This window comes from Papaver somniferum, chromosome 4 (genome assembly GCF_003573695.1).
Source record: "Papaver somniferum cultivar HN1 chromosome 4, ASM357369v1, whole genome shotgun sequence".
Taxonomy (NCBI): domain Eukaryota; kingdom Viridiplantae; phylum Streptophyta; class Magnoliopsida; order Ranunculales; family Papaveraceae; genus Papaver; species Papaver somniferum.
Window position 1 is genome coordinate 43,140,496 of NC_039361.1, and position 15,997 is coordinate 43,156,492.

General features: G+C 36.4%; 2 pseudogenes; one reads left to right on the forward strand and one right to left on the reverse strand.

The window, feature by feature from the left end:
- Nucleotides 1-378: 378 nt before the first annotated feature.
- Nucleotides 379-859, reverse strand: LOC113273795 (annotated as a pseudogene).
- Nucleotides 860-14,427: 13,568 nt separating this feature from the next.
- On the forward strand, nucleotides 14,428-14,527 carry LOC113276716 (annotated as a pseudogene).
- The last annotated feature ends 1,470 nt before the right edge of the window (nucleotides 14,528-15,997 follow it).

A 15,997-nucleotide genomic window follows, 5' to 3' on the forward strand; every position in this document is an offset into this window, starting at 1 on the left:
ATGTAATGTACCGATGTTAACTATTTCAGCTTAGAATATTATTATATGCAGATTACTCTTAGTTTGTGTTGCACTGGTTAGCAATCTTGCTTAGTTGGTTTCGCATCTATTTATATCATTGTTTACTTGGATTGAAATTCAATGTGACACATGTTCTAGTTTACTAATTTTGTTCATAGAAGAGATTGGCAGTATAGGTATTTGGTTTCCAGAGCCACTATATAGTAGATAGCAATTTGGGTATCCAGCACATACCTATGGATTCAGACTTTAGATTAGCCAAATCTGTTGGTGTTTTTTTTTTGTTTTGTTTTTTTTTTTTTTGGTAACAGTTAAAGATAATCTGAAAGCACCAGCACAAAATTTTTTCTAAAGCATACAGTAATTCCCAATTTGTTTATCAACTACAAAAAAGAGAGGGTCTCTAAATAAGAAAACTGAAACCAAGTACCAAACAGATGATCTAGATATCATAATGCTTATAACTTCCCCACCACAAAAAGCAATCTCCACCCTTAGATGTTGCTTGGGTACATGAACACTCTAACTCTCATCCCCATGGATTTAGGTGGCAAGTTGGAGGTGAATTTAGCGCGAACAACACCACTGTTACCATGAGGCCTGATGACTTTTCCCCAAATGCATCGATAGTGAGAACCATTGGTCTTGACCTTAGCCTTGTAGATGTAAGCCACCCTCTTACCAGCATACCATTGTACTTCTTCTTTGGTGTTCACTCCTTCAATCTGTACCAATGACGTGTTTGGGTACTGGTTCGACTTTGACATCTTGTATCCAAGAATGGTTCCTCTAACGTAGAGTCTGGTCTGACACGTTCACCTTCACGACCTTTCACCATTTTGGCTGAAAATGAAGTAAATCTTCTTTCTTCTGCAACTTCTGTTGGTGTTTGTTGTTTGCTGACCCTGCATATAAACTGATTCAGATTTGAGTCAAACTTGAATTACGTTTATCAGACTGCGCAGGTGAGATAGGCCATTCTGATTCCCGTTTATCAGACTGTTTTTATGAGCTTAGTTATGTCTGTGAGAAAAATTGAACTGTGGATTGGATTTTTCTTAGTTATCTGTCAATGTGTATTTTTAAAATTGTTTTTTTTTTTTTTGGGACAAATAGAAATGCTTTTATCCTTTAAAATTTGGTATTCCACCATATCAGATGTAGACAAGGACGACCATTTGGAGAAAGTTTGGTTTTCTACATTGAACAAGTAAAGTTATCAGGTGTGGATTACACTTTAGGTAAAGCTTTGGTTTCACACCATATATCTGCACTCCGTGAAACTGGGACATGAAGATTACAGTCTTAAGATTCTGTTTCATGGACCTAAAATTTTAGAATTTGTTTAGGATAGTTTCCTAGTTTTCTCAGTGCTTTATCCAATGCAACAGTGAACTGTCTAGAGGAACTAGCTCCATTTTGTATTTTAACTTCCCAGCATGCATTAGACCCAAAAGGTAATCTATCATAATACTGCAGTCTAGGGCTCTTTCTGTGTTCATCAACTTTTGCAACCAGACACCCTGTAAAGTAATGATGAAAGTTGGAGTAGATATTGTATCGGGCGTTTTAGACATACCACTATACGTTCGTGGTCCCACCCTTCCTTAAGATTTTGAGGACTGTAGCAGAGGAATTACCACCATCGCAGTAAAATCCCAATGCAGGCTCCAAGGCACCCAGGAGTCCGTTGACGTTTTTTACTTCTAGTTGGCTCTCCGTATACATTTCATCTGCGTTCTCTGCCTCAGATCTATTGGCTAGTCCTGGATTTTATCATCTAATAGTTCCTGCTATGTTTACTGTCCTTCGAGACTTTATTTTAATTCATAAAGATCGCTTTAGAAACTTATTGAGACGTGTAGGGGAAAAATCAAAGGAACTATTGTCAGCTCAAGATCAAACTATTTTGTTGTTACTACTTCTTGATGGCTTCCATGATTATTGGCATCAAATCCTACTCTTTTGGATTTGCACTTTATTATTCCAGAAAGGCAGTCTGTTAAGAATTTTTTATTCAGAAATGGGTTATAATCATGATGCAATACTAGCCTCAGTCATAATGCAATTTATTAAGCTGTGGGAAAAAAAAACCGCCTCGTAATTTCAAATTCATTTTCCGGAAGGTTTTTTTCGAGAGGAAAAAGAGTCTGGGAGAATATTAAATTACTTTTCTTCGGAACTTCACTGGAGAAAATTCAGTCTAGATGATTTGATTCTGGATATTTCTAGCTCTGGCCTCTGGGGATGGCAATGACATACTTCAAACTCAGAGAAACGGGTAACGACATTTGTTGGGACAAGGCCTATTTAATGGGCTGCAACTTGCAAGTGGATGATTCTTGTGATAAAACAAGATAGGGAAAATTAGGCGCAGGCCCAAAAAAAATAATATTTTCATTGTCAGACTCACAATTAACTTTAGGTACCGTGACACCCATAGTTATTTCCGTGACACCCATAATTATATGAAATTATCAAAAATGTCTGCATGACGGATTATGCATCCGCATGACGGGTTATGCATCAGGGATATAATTGGCAACGCAACTTGGATATAACATATCTAAAAATCCGCGCCTTGAAATTTTACAAATTTTATATCGTTGGAAATCTTTTTAAGAGAGCTACGTAACGAGTACAAACACGAATATCAAATTTTTGTTTTTCACGAAAAAATCGGAGGTGATCATCATTTTAGGCAAAATTTTCGAAAACTTAATACATAACTATTATGCAGCCATCAAAAAAGATGCATAACACATTCTGCAGACGCATAACGAATTATGCAAGCATTTTCTCCACTGCATAACAAATTATGCATTTATAACAAGTTATGTAACCATTGTTTTGGTTGATTTTAGTGCATACATAAAAAAAATTGATGCATAATGCACTATGCATCCATATTTACGGATGCATATCAGGTTATGCATCTATTTTATCGATGCATAAAAGATTGTGCAACAATTTTCTCGATGCATAATGCATTATGCAGTCATATTTTCGGATGCATAACAGGTTATGCATCCATTTTCACGACTGCATAACATGTTATGCAGATATTATTGTAGGTGCATCACAAGTTATGCAGTCTTTGTTTTTGTTGGTTTTAATAATGTGCATAATGTGTTATGGAATGTTTTCTGGAGTGCATAACAAGTTATGCAGCAAATTTTGTAGATGCATAATAGATTATGCATCCATTTTTATAAACACTTCCAAGTTATTTACTTAATCATTTGTAATCCTTCTTGTTAAGGTGATTTTGGATTGAAATGTATTTGCAGCTGCTGCACAAAACAAGGAACTTAATACGTCAGTGCTCCATCTCATAGCTCCACTGCCACTATGAATCACTAACTCAATCACCGTCACTTGAGTGGAAATAGTTTTCATTAGCACTAGGCATTAGCATCAGGTAATGACACCACTTGCACTAGTTTTATGCTTAAAAAAAAAAAAAAAAAACTAGCACTAGTTTTCATTAGCTCATTCCATGTAAAGATGCTAACATTACTGGCACTATATATTTTACCAAACACGTACAAGATACTTACTGCGCTCCCTCTGAGTTCCCCTTTTTAATGGCTACTTTTCATTTGTACAAATGGAACCAAAATCTCTTTTCCCTTTACATTTTCGAGTAGTAAGTTTTATGGGTCCTCCACCTCTTTTAGCAAAACTCAATTAAGAACCCATACTAAATTTGAGAAATTTCAAAGTGAAGAAGACGATGAACGGGAAATCAGGGGATCTAGTAATTTGTAAAGAAGAAGAGTCAAATATATTACTCACATCTAACATAATTGAAATAATCAAAAACAAATAAAAACCCTAAAAGTCTTAGGCTGTGAATTTTTTGTGAGATTAGGAACAGAAGTTCTCAGATCTAAAATGCTAAAAATGAAGAAGAGTCAAAAATGGATGCATACCATTTGTTACAGATGGGTTTAAATATTATTTTTTCTACGAAAAAACAGAAGAATAATTCCTCACCACGACCAGCATACACAAAGGTATTCTCAGCACATGATTAGAGAATAACATCATTTTTTTCTCAATCTGATTCTAACCCATATGTTATTCTCAATCTTAAATTCGAAATCAATTCCCACAACCCCATGAACCTTTCCCTTTTCTGAGTTTTAGGTGCCGCCATTCTTCTCTTGGTTTCAGACAGTGCAGGACTAACTATACATATCGACTAATTTGATTTCTAGGGTTTTGTCGATGGATAATTTTACTCATCGGGTATTCACGGTATAGTGTTGAGGAAGAAGAAAAGGAATTGAAGATGAAGAAGAAGAAAAAAAAAGACCTGAAACGGAATTTTATAAATTATGGGTTTGGGAGATATTTTTTCATAGAAAATGGGTGCGCGCGTGAGTTTTTCTGGCCGTGGGTTTCATAGTGGAAAAAATCTGAAAAATGGGTTTGTCTGTAGTTTTCACAACAAGATATACTTGGTTTTGAGACTGTTAAGTCTTAAACGGAAAGTTCGAAAGATTTTTGACATTCAAACTTTAGTGGAATGTGCGCGAATCCCGATTTTGGATATACCTAAATCTTTCTAGGAATACAAAACAATAGTCCCATCTTGGGTGATCTTATAAGGAATACCCTATGGGTAGTTCAATTACCTATATACCCTTAATACAAAAATCTAAAATCAGTTTTCTAAAAAATCAAAATCAGTTTCCCTTAACATCTCTTCTTCTTCCTCCTCCTCTAGCCTAACTCTTCCCCTTCCTGCGGAAAAAAAAAATTCATCATCATGATTAATTGTCGATTCGTAAAAATTTGATCGTCGATTAAACTCAACCATATAATGACTCGTACAAAGAAAAGTAGGGACTAGGCAAACCAAATCGTCTTCTAATCCATCAATTGAAAAAGAAGAACCAATTGAAGATGAAGGTGTAGAAACTGAAAATCAACCACCAATTGAACCAGAAATTGAACCAATTGCATCTCCAACTCCGGAAATGAGGATAAGAAAGTAAGTTTTACAAACCCAATCTCCTATTTGTTGTTCTTTATCGATTAAATGACGGTTACAGTGTTGGGTTCGGCTCAAAATTGAGTTGCGTTTTTAGCCGAACTGTTCTTCACAAAAGCTTCTTGTAAGGGTATATGAACAGTTCGACATGAAATTTCAAGCCGAACCTAATCACAGATAGAGATGCATAGGGGTTCGGCGTATTCCATAATCATAATATGTGCCGAACCTAGTACATTTATGAGGTTAGTCTATTACGATATTCTCAATATTTGCCGAACCAATAACAATATTTTAACCTAAAAAATAACAAATTGATGTTCGGCTCATACGATTTTCAAAATATAAGCCGAACCAGTAATTATTTTTTTACCGGGCTATTCAGGATGTTGTTCGGCTTATTATGAAACTTTCATATAAGCCGAACTAGTGTCTAGAAAATGGGTTGGAATTGAAAATTATAGGTTCGGCGCATGCAGTAAACAGATTCAGTGAGCCGAACTGTTCATCAATTGGTAGATTCGGCTCATAGATGTGACCCGAACCTCAACTTATTTCGCCGTACCATGATCCAAAAAATCATCTAAACGACCTTTATAATTCTGAAAATTATCTTAATCACTAAACAAAATATTTAATCACTAATCAATATTAGTAACACTAATACATAAAGGACAGATTTTCCATAAAAAAAAATTGGGTTAAGGAGTAATCTGATTTTGCTATTTCACAATCTTTTTTTGTCTTTATGCAGTATGCCTAGTAAGATTTCAGTATGCCCAAAATCAGGGTTCATGTGCAGACTGCAAACCAGATTGTGCACTGGAATGGGCTCCGAACTGGTTATGGAGGAAGTCCATGTTCAAAGTGACTGCAATGGGTAGAGTTGTAGTTCAACATTTTTTTTTACTGGTGACAAGGGTTAATTTTTTATTGAAAAAAGAAAGAAGGTAACGAGCCTAAATTAAGACAATACAAACATCACAACCTGGAGTGCAAAATTTCAAAATCTCTTATTAATTTACAAAAATGATATACACACCCGACCATTGTCCCGTGATCTACACCGAGTGACACAAAAATTCGGCCTACATCTGTCCATACTAATCTAAATGCTAAGCATGTATCATGCCATCCGTGCGATCCCCTTTCGGGACAATCCGAAGTAAAAGTTTTGGGTGAGTGTAGAATCCCTGATTAATTTATGATGGATGATCCAAAGAAATGCATCACCCTGGTGTTAAACTGCATGCACAAAAAAATATTCTAGTTTCCTAAGGCTAAATTTGTCATTTCAAAAACCAATGTGTCATTTGAAAGTTTAACGGTAAATAATTAAGAAAAATTGTTTGTCTTAGCTACACGAGGCTTTGTAACGCATAAGCACTAGGGGTGAAACATAATCTTTAAATGTGTCTGTTATATACTTTCTTTGTCCCAAATTAATTAAGCTAATTGATTTTAAATTTTGTCCCACAAATAATTGAGCTATCACATTAATCAAAGTGATATTTTTAAAACTACCCATTATTGTTACTATAAAAAATTCGTATAGTTTGATAGCATGTTTATATTCGTTTCGTAGGTGTTTTAAAATGTTTTTCAACGGTATATATAAAGCTTACGAAAAACCGTGATATTGTTTAAGAGATAAATCATTTCTAAATTTTACTACTTATCATCCATCAGATTATAATTGTAAAAAATACTTAGACATACTCCCCTTTTCTCCTTGCCATAATAATTGTGCAAACTACAAATAGCTCAATTAATTTGGGACAGAGGGAGTAATCATTTTCATATTTTCTTTCTACCCTTTGTGATTTGTGCAGTACCCATCGAACAGGAAGAACGAGATAAATAAGAAATCAATTTGATAGAGATATGATTCAAAGAAGAAGGAGATCAAGAGGTTTTAGTTTTGTTTTCTCTCTTCCTTTAAAATTGATAAAAATTTATCGAGCTAAGCTCTGTTAAGTTGAGAGAAATTAATGTGTTAAACCTGGTTGACCTATCAGCATTTATATCATGCCTCCTAACCTATTTGATCCTCCGATGTGCGGCCTCAGGTAAATTCTATTTCATTTATGTAATTTCCTTTGTAGTAGTAACAGGTCAGAGTTTGCATTTTATTTGTAGTTCTTTGGTATTGTCAAAACCGTAGTTTCTTTCAGTTGTTTCTTATTTCTAGTCGTAAGCTTTACTTCTCTTTTTCTAGTGTATTACGGTGATAGTTTATGTTTAGGTATAATAGATTCCTAGGATTTAGCTTTGCAGTTCGAGCAGAAAAACAAAAGGGACTCAATTTATTAGATTCACAGTAGTTCAAGGTGAAACAAGAGGATATAAACTGGTAACGAACGAGTAGTATATAACAACAACAGGATACAAGTGTTTTTCTAGCATATTAGGTCAATTAGGATACAAGTGTTTGTGTAGCATCTCAGGTCAATCACATCGGACCCCTCTACCATCAATTAAGTTCTTATGGGTATTGTTATGCCTATCAAAAATACAACTTTTCTTGTGGAAAGCGTTGACCGAAAGCCTTTCGATCTTCGACTCCGTCGCCTGCCCCCGATGCAACTTCGACCTGAAGACTGTTATTCATAATCAGTTCCAACATCATGTTACTATAGATTCGTGGTCTACCAATCTAATTGTAATTCGTGAACTTTGGGGAATTCCATGCCCTCTTGTAATAGCCCTCTCTAGTTTCTTAATAAATTTTATGCTTAAAAAAAATCAAGATGAACTAAAACTCGTGGTTCATCATATGTCTTCATCTATGTGGAAAAGGAAAAAAATTCACCTCAAGATGCAGATATGTCATGGGGATTTCTTCATAGGTCTTCATATGTGTGTAAAGATATTTGTTATCTCGCAAATTACATAGTACCTCAAGATGAAGATGTGTCATGGGGATTTCTTTATAGGTCTTCGTCTCTGTGTAAAGATCTACGTTATCTCCCAATCACATAGCACCCTAAACCCAATCCCCTCTTCTCTAACAGGAAAAATCAATTTCATCGAGTGTAACCCTAAAACCCAGTAGAATAACCATTAAAGAAGTCATTGTAGTATCTAATTGAATTAAGTGTCACACGGGTGAGATTTAAATTTTAATTTCGACTTTCTTATGTTTTAGTTCTATTTTTTTTTCTTTGTATTTATTAAGAATTTTGACTTGTTTGGATAAGTTTTTTTTTTTTGGGGTGGGGGGGGAAGAATTTCATTAGTCCAGAAAAGAGTTACATCTGACTAGTGAGAAAGTTTGAGGTATAGAAGAACCATTCACCATTGATTCTAGAAGTTCTACAATATTTAGCTACAACATCAACCTTTTTCTCGTGGATCTTCTATTCAGAAATTCAAATCTTATAAAATTAAAAAAACTCATGACTGTCTTGTCGTCATCTAAAATAGAGTTGTTAGTCCAACATATCTGGTTATTATTATTGTTTAAGTAATCTAAAACTAATTTTTCATCCCTTATAAAGCAGACTTTTTCTTTTCCTTTCCCCTTAGCCTATAGAACGGCTTCCCAAACAGCAAGGCTTTTAGCATCCTATGTATACCTGGCTACTCCTGGGATGGTCTTGCATCCAAGATAGTTTCCTGCATTATCATTTCAAATGAATGAAAGTTTAGTATTTTTATCAAATGATGCATCAAAAAAATCAATAATGCATTGTTGAGGTAAATATTGGTTGCAGCAGTAAAACCCAACTCATTAAGTGGAGTATAAGCTACAACTGGTTGTGAATCCTCATCATTTAAATAGTGTTCTGTCATAACAATTCTTAGAATAGAATAATTTTGAAAAATAAATGGACATCTATCTTTCAAGATACACAATGCTATAGTGAACACACTCACAGTTTCATCCCTAAGAGTGGCCTCATTTACCCACTTTGCAGCCTAATCTTCCATACTAATATGTATGTTACAATCTTGAACTATCTGATCCTTGTATGATGTAAGTGACTATATTGCTTGAGAAAAATTACAATGTAGGATAACACGCTCAGAAGACTCATTAGGATCTAAACTGCACATGTCACACTTCCTATCATGACCATGAAAAAATCGAAAATCGGAAATCAGTGGTTTTAGCTGGTAGAGTTCCTTCGTGACTGATGAGATTTTAATTGTTGTAGAAAAAGTGCTAATAAGATTCGTTCAACTAGAACTTGTGAAGGGTTTTCGAAAATTAAATAAAGTTGTTTCAAAGATAATAAGAAAATACCGAGACCCTGGATTCCACCATTAACCAATTAAGTGATAAATTCTAATCAATATTCATGCAATTCTTTCTTTTAAAGTGATCTAATATTTTGCCTCTAATAGATTTTTGAAGTAATAGTTGTAATCACAAAGCATGAAACATCAAAAGTTTTAGAACCAAGCATGCTCCATCAAAACGATTCACAACTACTCAATAAAAATCAATTTTCTATAACCACTCTATGCAAATAATCATGTAAAATAATTGCAATAAATAATTAAATAGAATTTACCACTTTTAATGGAACAATGGCTTCTTCCATTTCCTCGGCTAAGGGGTTTAGCTCCTCATATTAATCACTTGCTCAAAATATATGTTTATAGCTCAAAAAGTGTGTAAAAGAGGTGAAACAATAAAACAGAAAAATTGCAACAGAAATAACTGTTGCAAAGGCGTTGTTCAATTGTTACAGTGAAAGAAAAGGTGACGGACAGTTCAGCTGTTACAGAGAAGTGATGTTGCGAATTTGAGACGGAGTTCTTCCTTGTAACGTTTGTTCTTCAACAGCAGCAGAAACACGTAACTTCCTGCAACTCGATCTTCTCATCTCTGTAGTGCTCTAAACTACTCCAAACTCTTCGTCCCCCTTCTTGGGACCCCAAGAAACCTATTTATACATCAAAGGAAGATTAAATCTCTCCCAAATCGCTTCGAAATCTCTTCTTTCCTTCCTTGGAAGTCACGGCAATAATCTATTCCCTAATTCGTTTCACGCGTTTCTGAGCTTTCTAACTTATCTCAAACTCTTCCTTAGATAGATATGTATCTTTGGAAAGAGTTTTAGGTCTTTAGTCTCTCTAGAACTTCTAAAAATAAGCTCAATAAGGTCCGTGTAAAAATACCTTCCCTGTTTAGCTCCAACTCGGTTTCTAGCCAATTTGGGTGCAATTCAAAGACTTCACCAGGCCTTTTTAGGCCTAAGGAAGATGCCCATTCAAATTCAGCCCTTTAGTCTCATTGTATCTCGCCCAAAAATCGAATCCTAAATCTGCAGGTGTGAAGAACATGCTTCCCGCCAAAACTTGTTTTCAAACGGTGAAGGTGACCTCCCCCTTATCAAGTTCTGGTGTCCCTTTAGCACATGCCCGAAATGGGTTACCCCTTATCCAAAGTGAGAGTCCGGATAGCAAATGTCCTCCCAGGTGCCTTTAACAACTTTTCGAGCCAATTTCGCCGCAAAAGCTTATTTCTCCAAAAACACCTACAAAGAGATAAAATACCAAAATAAGTACAAAAACGGGTACTAACAGTATACACAATAGAGATGAAAAAGACACATAAATGCGTCTATCAAATACCCCCAAACTTATTATTTGCTAGTCCCGAGCAAATCAAAACTACAAAATAAAATCCTAACTCACTATCGCAGGCATCGTCGATTGCATTTAGCGTATGCAATAAGCCTTTAAACCCCTAGGTGTCCCTAGTGGCCGAGTTATAGTCTCGGGAGGGCTTACAAGAGATATACCCACAAAACCTTTACTCCATACCTTAGCTATCTACGCAGAACCTTGGAAGGAACTAAAGAATCTCCTTGGTTGGCATACTTATTGACTACAGGAGGAAGTACCCTGATGCGAAATTCCAATTGATGTACACGAGTTTGCACTCAAGCATACTAAAATTCATATATAAGTGACAGAACTCTACTCAGATAGTCGCACTATGGACATCAATATCCGGAGTCAAAACTAATCACATGGATAGATCAAGAAGATGGATATAGAAAAATATAGATGGTTTTGATGTTTACTAAGTGAACAACGTTTCCCATATCTGTCTGAAGGCCTCCGCCAAAATGAACCTATCCTAATGGATTGAGATATTAGTCTGACTAATATCAACACACTGGCATATACAAGGGAATCAGTGGTCGATAACCTAACTCTAGGTCAACACAACTGGCATATACAATGGTACCAGTGGTCGACTTTATTGAATTTGTTTCTTTTGGTCAAATGGTCTGGTCTCATTTGTGTTTTTTTCTTCAACTTTTTGGTAACTACCATTTTTTTTCATCTCTTTTTTTTTCTCTTTTTCTTTTTCAACTTTTTTTTGCATGGTATTTCAATCACTCTAATTCACCCTAGCATTGGTAACAACTTGAATCGTGAGCCCACCTAATCACTTAGAGTACATAGTTTAAAAACAAAATAAAATAAAAATAGAAGTGAAAAGGACTCAACGAGATATGGTGAAAATATCATGTTATTTCTAACACCTGAGCTCTGTGCTTTTATGAATAGACTCTTTAGATGTTTCCATCTAATCAGATTGGTTCCTCAACTCCTACAACCAAAATGCTTCCATCCACTTAGATTGGCTAGTGCCATCCTTAATAAACATAAATTTCTAGGATCTGGAGTTTATTAATGCAACTAAAAAGTTTCTCCCCTACCCCCAAACTTAAATCTAACATTGTCCTCAATGTTCTAAAGATGAAATTAAAAGCATGAACAAGGAGAAACAGTTACCATTGAAGCAAAAGAGTTAAGGAAAGATATTATCGTGTTGCATGAGATTGGGTTACCTCCCAAGAAGTGCTAAGTTTAAAGTCTTCAGCCAGACATCAAGTTTCATAAAATGGCTAGTTACCTTTCAAATCATATATCAGTAGTCGAAATAACTGTGGGTCATCAAAACCAAATAAAACTGCCACTAATATGAAACAACTGCACAGGATCAGAAAAAATAGCATAAGGAGCACAACCTCATTGAAAGTTTCTTGCAAGACAACTGGATTGGGCTTCATATGAGTGTCTTGAAAAATAGATTCATCCGAAAAACGGGACTTTAATAGCTGGATTTCCTCCTGGATAGTATCAGGAGGATCGGGTTGAGGAGTCTGAATAAACTCAAGTGATACCTCATATGCAGTAGGCTCGAGTCCCAAGTTAGGGACTTCTATTTGACGATCACTACCCCCAAACTTAGAATTTTGGGTGTCTCTAAATAGACTAGTCACAATATTCCTAACTTATAGACCAACAGGTTCCTGAAAAAGGTCAATTGCTTTCTCTGAATCATAATGGGGTGGTTCATCCTCTAAATTCTTTTGAGGTATACTAGCTGTAGGACTTATATGTTTCATATCCTGTATGGTCAACCCTAGAGTTTCTTTATTGTCTTGAAGCACGATTTCTGGCCTGCTGTCCTGATCGGATCCTATAATCACAGGCAAAGTCTTAGATGGCCCTAAGAATGCAGATTTAGGGTCCAACTTAGGAGGCTCTTCTAAACAAGGGATTAAGGTAGACTCAAAAGCTTGTAATGGTTCGAACCTAGCTTTCCATTTATCAGTATCTAACATAGGAATAAAATCCAACATAGCATTCACTTGTTCAATGTTGCTATCTTCGTCGAAATCCATGTTAAAGTGGGCTAGACAACTCTTTAATGGATCTTCCGATGTGATATTTGGTAATGACTCCTGAACTAAGGTTCCTATCATGTTCACCTCTTCAATGCACGTGTCATCTAGCTCAGAATGTAGATTATTGACATTAAAAATATTTAACTCAATAGTCATATTACCAAAAGATAGATTCATAATACCATTTCGACAGTTTATGATCGCATTAGAGGTAGCTAAAAATGGGCGACCTAAAATCACAGTTATCTGGTTCTCTGGGTCAGGGACAGGGACAGGTTGGGTATCTAGGACCACGAAATCCACAGGATAAATAAACTTATCGACCTCAATAAGAACATCCTCGAGGAATTTTGACAGACCTATCAGCTAACTGCAGTGTTATCTGAGTAGGTTTCATTTCACCAAGACCTAGATGTAAGCACACATGGTACGGCAGTAAGTTCACACTGGCTCCTAAGTCAAGTAAAGCTTTTTCTACCCGGTGTTTACCTATTTTACAAGCAATGGTTGGGGAACCTGGGTCTTTGTACTTTGGAGTGGTAGTGTTCTGAATGATTGAACTTACATGACTAGCTAAAAAGGCTTTCTTATGGACGCTAAGTTTTCGCTTTCGCGTACACATATCCTTAAGGAACTTGGCATAAGCAGGAATTTTCCTAATTGCATCTAATGAAGGAAGGTTTATGGTAACTTGCTTAAAAACCTCCAATATGTCATTAAAGTTCGATTCCTTCTTTGTTGGTGCTAACAGCTGGGAAATGGGGCTCTAGGCACAGGATCAGACCTCTCAGGAACCGAGTCAGCATCATTGGAAATTTTATCAGTCCCCTCAGTTAACGGTCCTGAGGGATGAGATCCTGAGGGGTGAACTACAGTATGTTAACTATCGGGCATGTTTACCTGATTGTCTACTACTCTACCACTCCTGAGGGTTCTAATAGCATTCAACTGATTCGATGGTTGTGCACCTACTTCATGAGATCCTATAGGGTTAGGTTGAGTTTGACTAGGAAACTTACCTCTTTCTCTTAAAGACTCATTTATATGACTAACCTGGGTTTTCAACTCGGAAATAGCCTGAGAGTTAGCCTGACCTATTCTCTTATTTTCTTCTATACCTTGAGCAACAGATTGCTGAAACTGCATAGTGTTACGAGTTAACAAAGCAAAAGACTCTTCTAAACTCATAATCTTCTTATCCGGAGGGTTCTGAAACTATGCCTGGGCTGAAGGATTCTTAGTATAGCCAAAATCTGGGGGAGCTTGAGAGTTACTAGACTGACCTTGATTGTGGCCCTTAGACCACGAAAGGTTGGGATGGTTTCTCCAGCCAGGATTATAGGTTTCTGAATATGGGTCAAACTTCTGACGGTTATCAAACCTAGTGTTATTATAGAGAGCATTGGCTTGCTGTTCAACAGTATTGCCTTCCCAAAAGGCTCTATTCTACCACTAGTATGACCCACTTCTAAAGCTTCTAACCTTTTTGCTATAGCAGCAATTTTGGCATCTGATTCGTAGCTTTATTCTACCCTATTAACGTTTCCTCTGCCTAGAAGAATTGTTTTCTGGGGTACCCTATTACTTTCCCATTGTTGGGTCTTTTCGGCGATTTCATGCAAGTATGTCATTGCATTATCAACTGTTTGGTTTTCAAACCCACCTGTACACATGGACTCTACTGTAGTTGTGGTGGGATAATCTAAACCCTCATAAAGGATCTGAACTAACCTAACCTTTTCTAAACCATGATGAGGACATTGGGATAATAAATCATTGAACCTTTCCAAATACATATACAAAGATTCTCCCTCCTGTTGTGTAAACGTGCAGATTTGCGTCCTAATAGACGAGGTTTTGTGCCTAGGGAAAACTTGTTCAAAAAGGCGGATGTAAGTTGTTCATAGGTTTCAATTGATTCGGAAGCCAAACTATACAACCACGACTTGGCTTTATCTTTTAAGGAAAAGGGGAATAACCTGAGTTTTAAAGCATCATCATCAAGGTTTCTAATTTTCAGGGTACTACATATTTCCTCAAAGTCCCTAACATGGAAATAGGGGTTTTCATTTTCTTTTCCTAAAAATATTGGGAGCAACTGTAAGGTTCCAGGCTTAAGTTCATAATTTGCTTCAGTTTCAGGTAACTTGATACACGAGGGACGAGTAGTCCTAGTAGGATTCAACAAGGCTTTCAAAGTTGCCATTTCTGGCGCTATTGGACTATCAGGGATTTTCTCTTCAAACGGACGTTCAAAAACGGAATCTTCACGAATCGGACTCTCTAAATTGAGGTAATCAAGACGCTTAAAACAACTAGGTTTCTCTTTAACAAATCTACCTAGGGCGTCTCTTTTACGTTCAGGCATGCAACAGAATAAGGAAGGGAATTCTATGCAAACACAAAACAAGGCTGACTCAACCAAATCAAACCTAAATTTCTAGCAAACAAAAATCATGATGGCTCCACTTAGATTGCCACTAGACCAGCTTCTATTCTTTCGAAAAGGAACTCGTTACAATCTGAGTAAACCCCTCTGGAATCAATCCGAGTAAAAGTAAGTTGAATCAAGGCGAGGGAAGCTCAGTGGAGCTTTGATACCCAAGGCCTCACCGGTTACAAGGCGGCGCAGTCACGCATTGAACTCACAGAAACCGTCAAGAACTTCGAAGTATGCTCAAAAGAGTAACCAATATTCTTCGAACGACTTTCCTATTAAGCTCGTTACCCTATAGGTCTCGTTCTAGTCAAAATTTTAGGCTTAGGTTCGCATTTGGTTTCGTGTTCCTAAGGCGGGCAAGAAGAGAACGGTGATGAAATCCGAACCCTTATCTTGTATGGCCAGTCCTTGCCCTTTACTAGGAATTAAAAGCAACCATATTCAAGTCCTCAGCATATATTCACCTTAAGGAATACAGTAAACCCGCTGACAGGGAATTGGCGGGTGTTTCGAAAAACTTACCTCCCGTACCAGACGGGCGAAGAACCGCTGAAGTCGACTCGGGCCACAACTCCTATGTTATGTACGAACCCGAGGGTCCGAGGTGATATCGTAATCACCGTCCTTCCCTGCACACAGTTTGTATTTAAACCAACCCTTCCTTAGGGTTTAAAAATAATAATGTCCAAAGTCCAATGTCCAAGTGTCCAAAAAGAAAAGAAAAAATTACAAAAATAGCAAACCCTAATACAATTCTCTCTCTTTTTTTTTAATAAATAAAAATAAACAAAGCCTAAAAAAATAAAATAAAATATCTAAAAATAAATTGTCTTCTTTTCCGTTCTTTTCGCTTTAATCTTTTGCTCCAAGTCA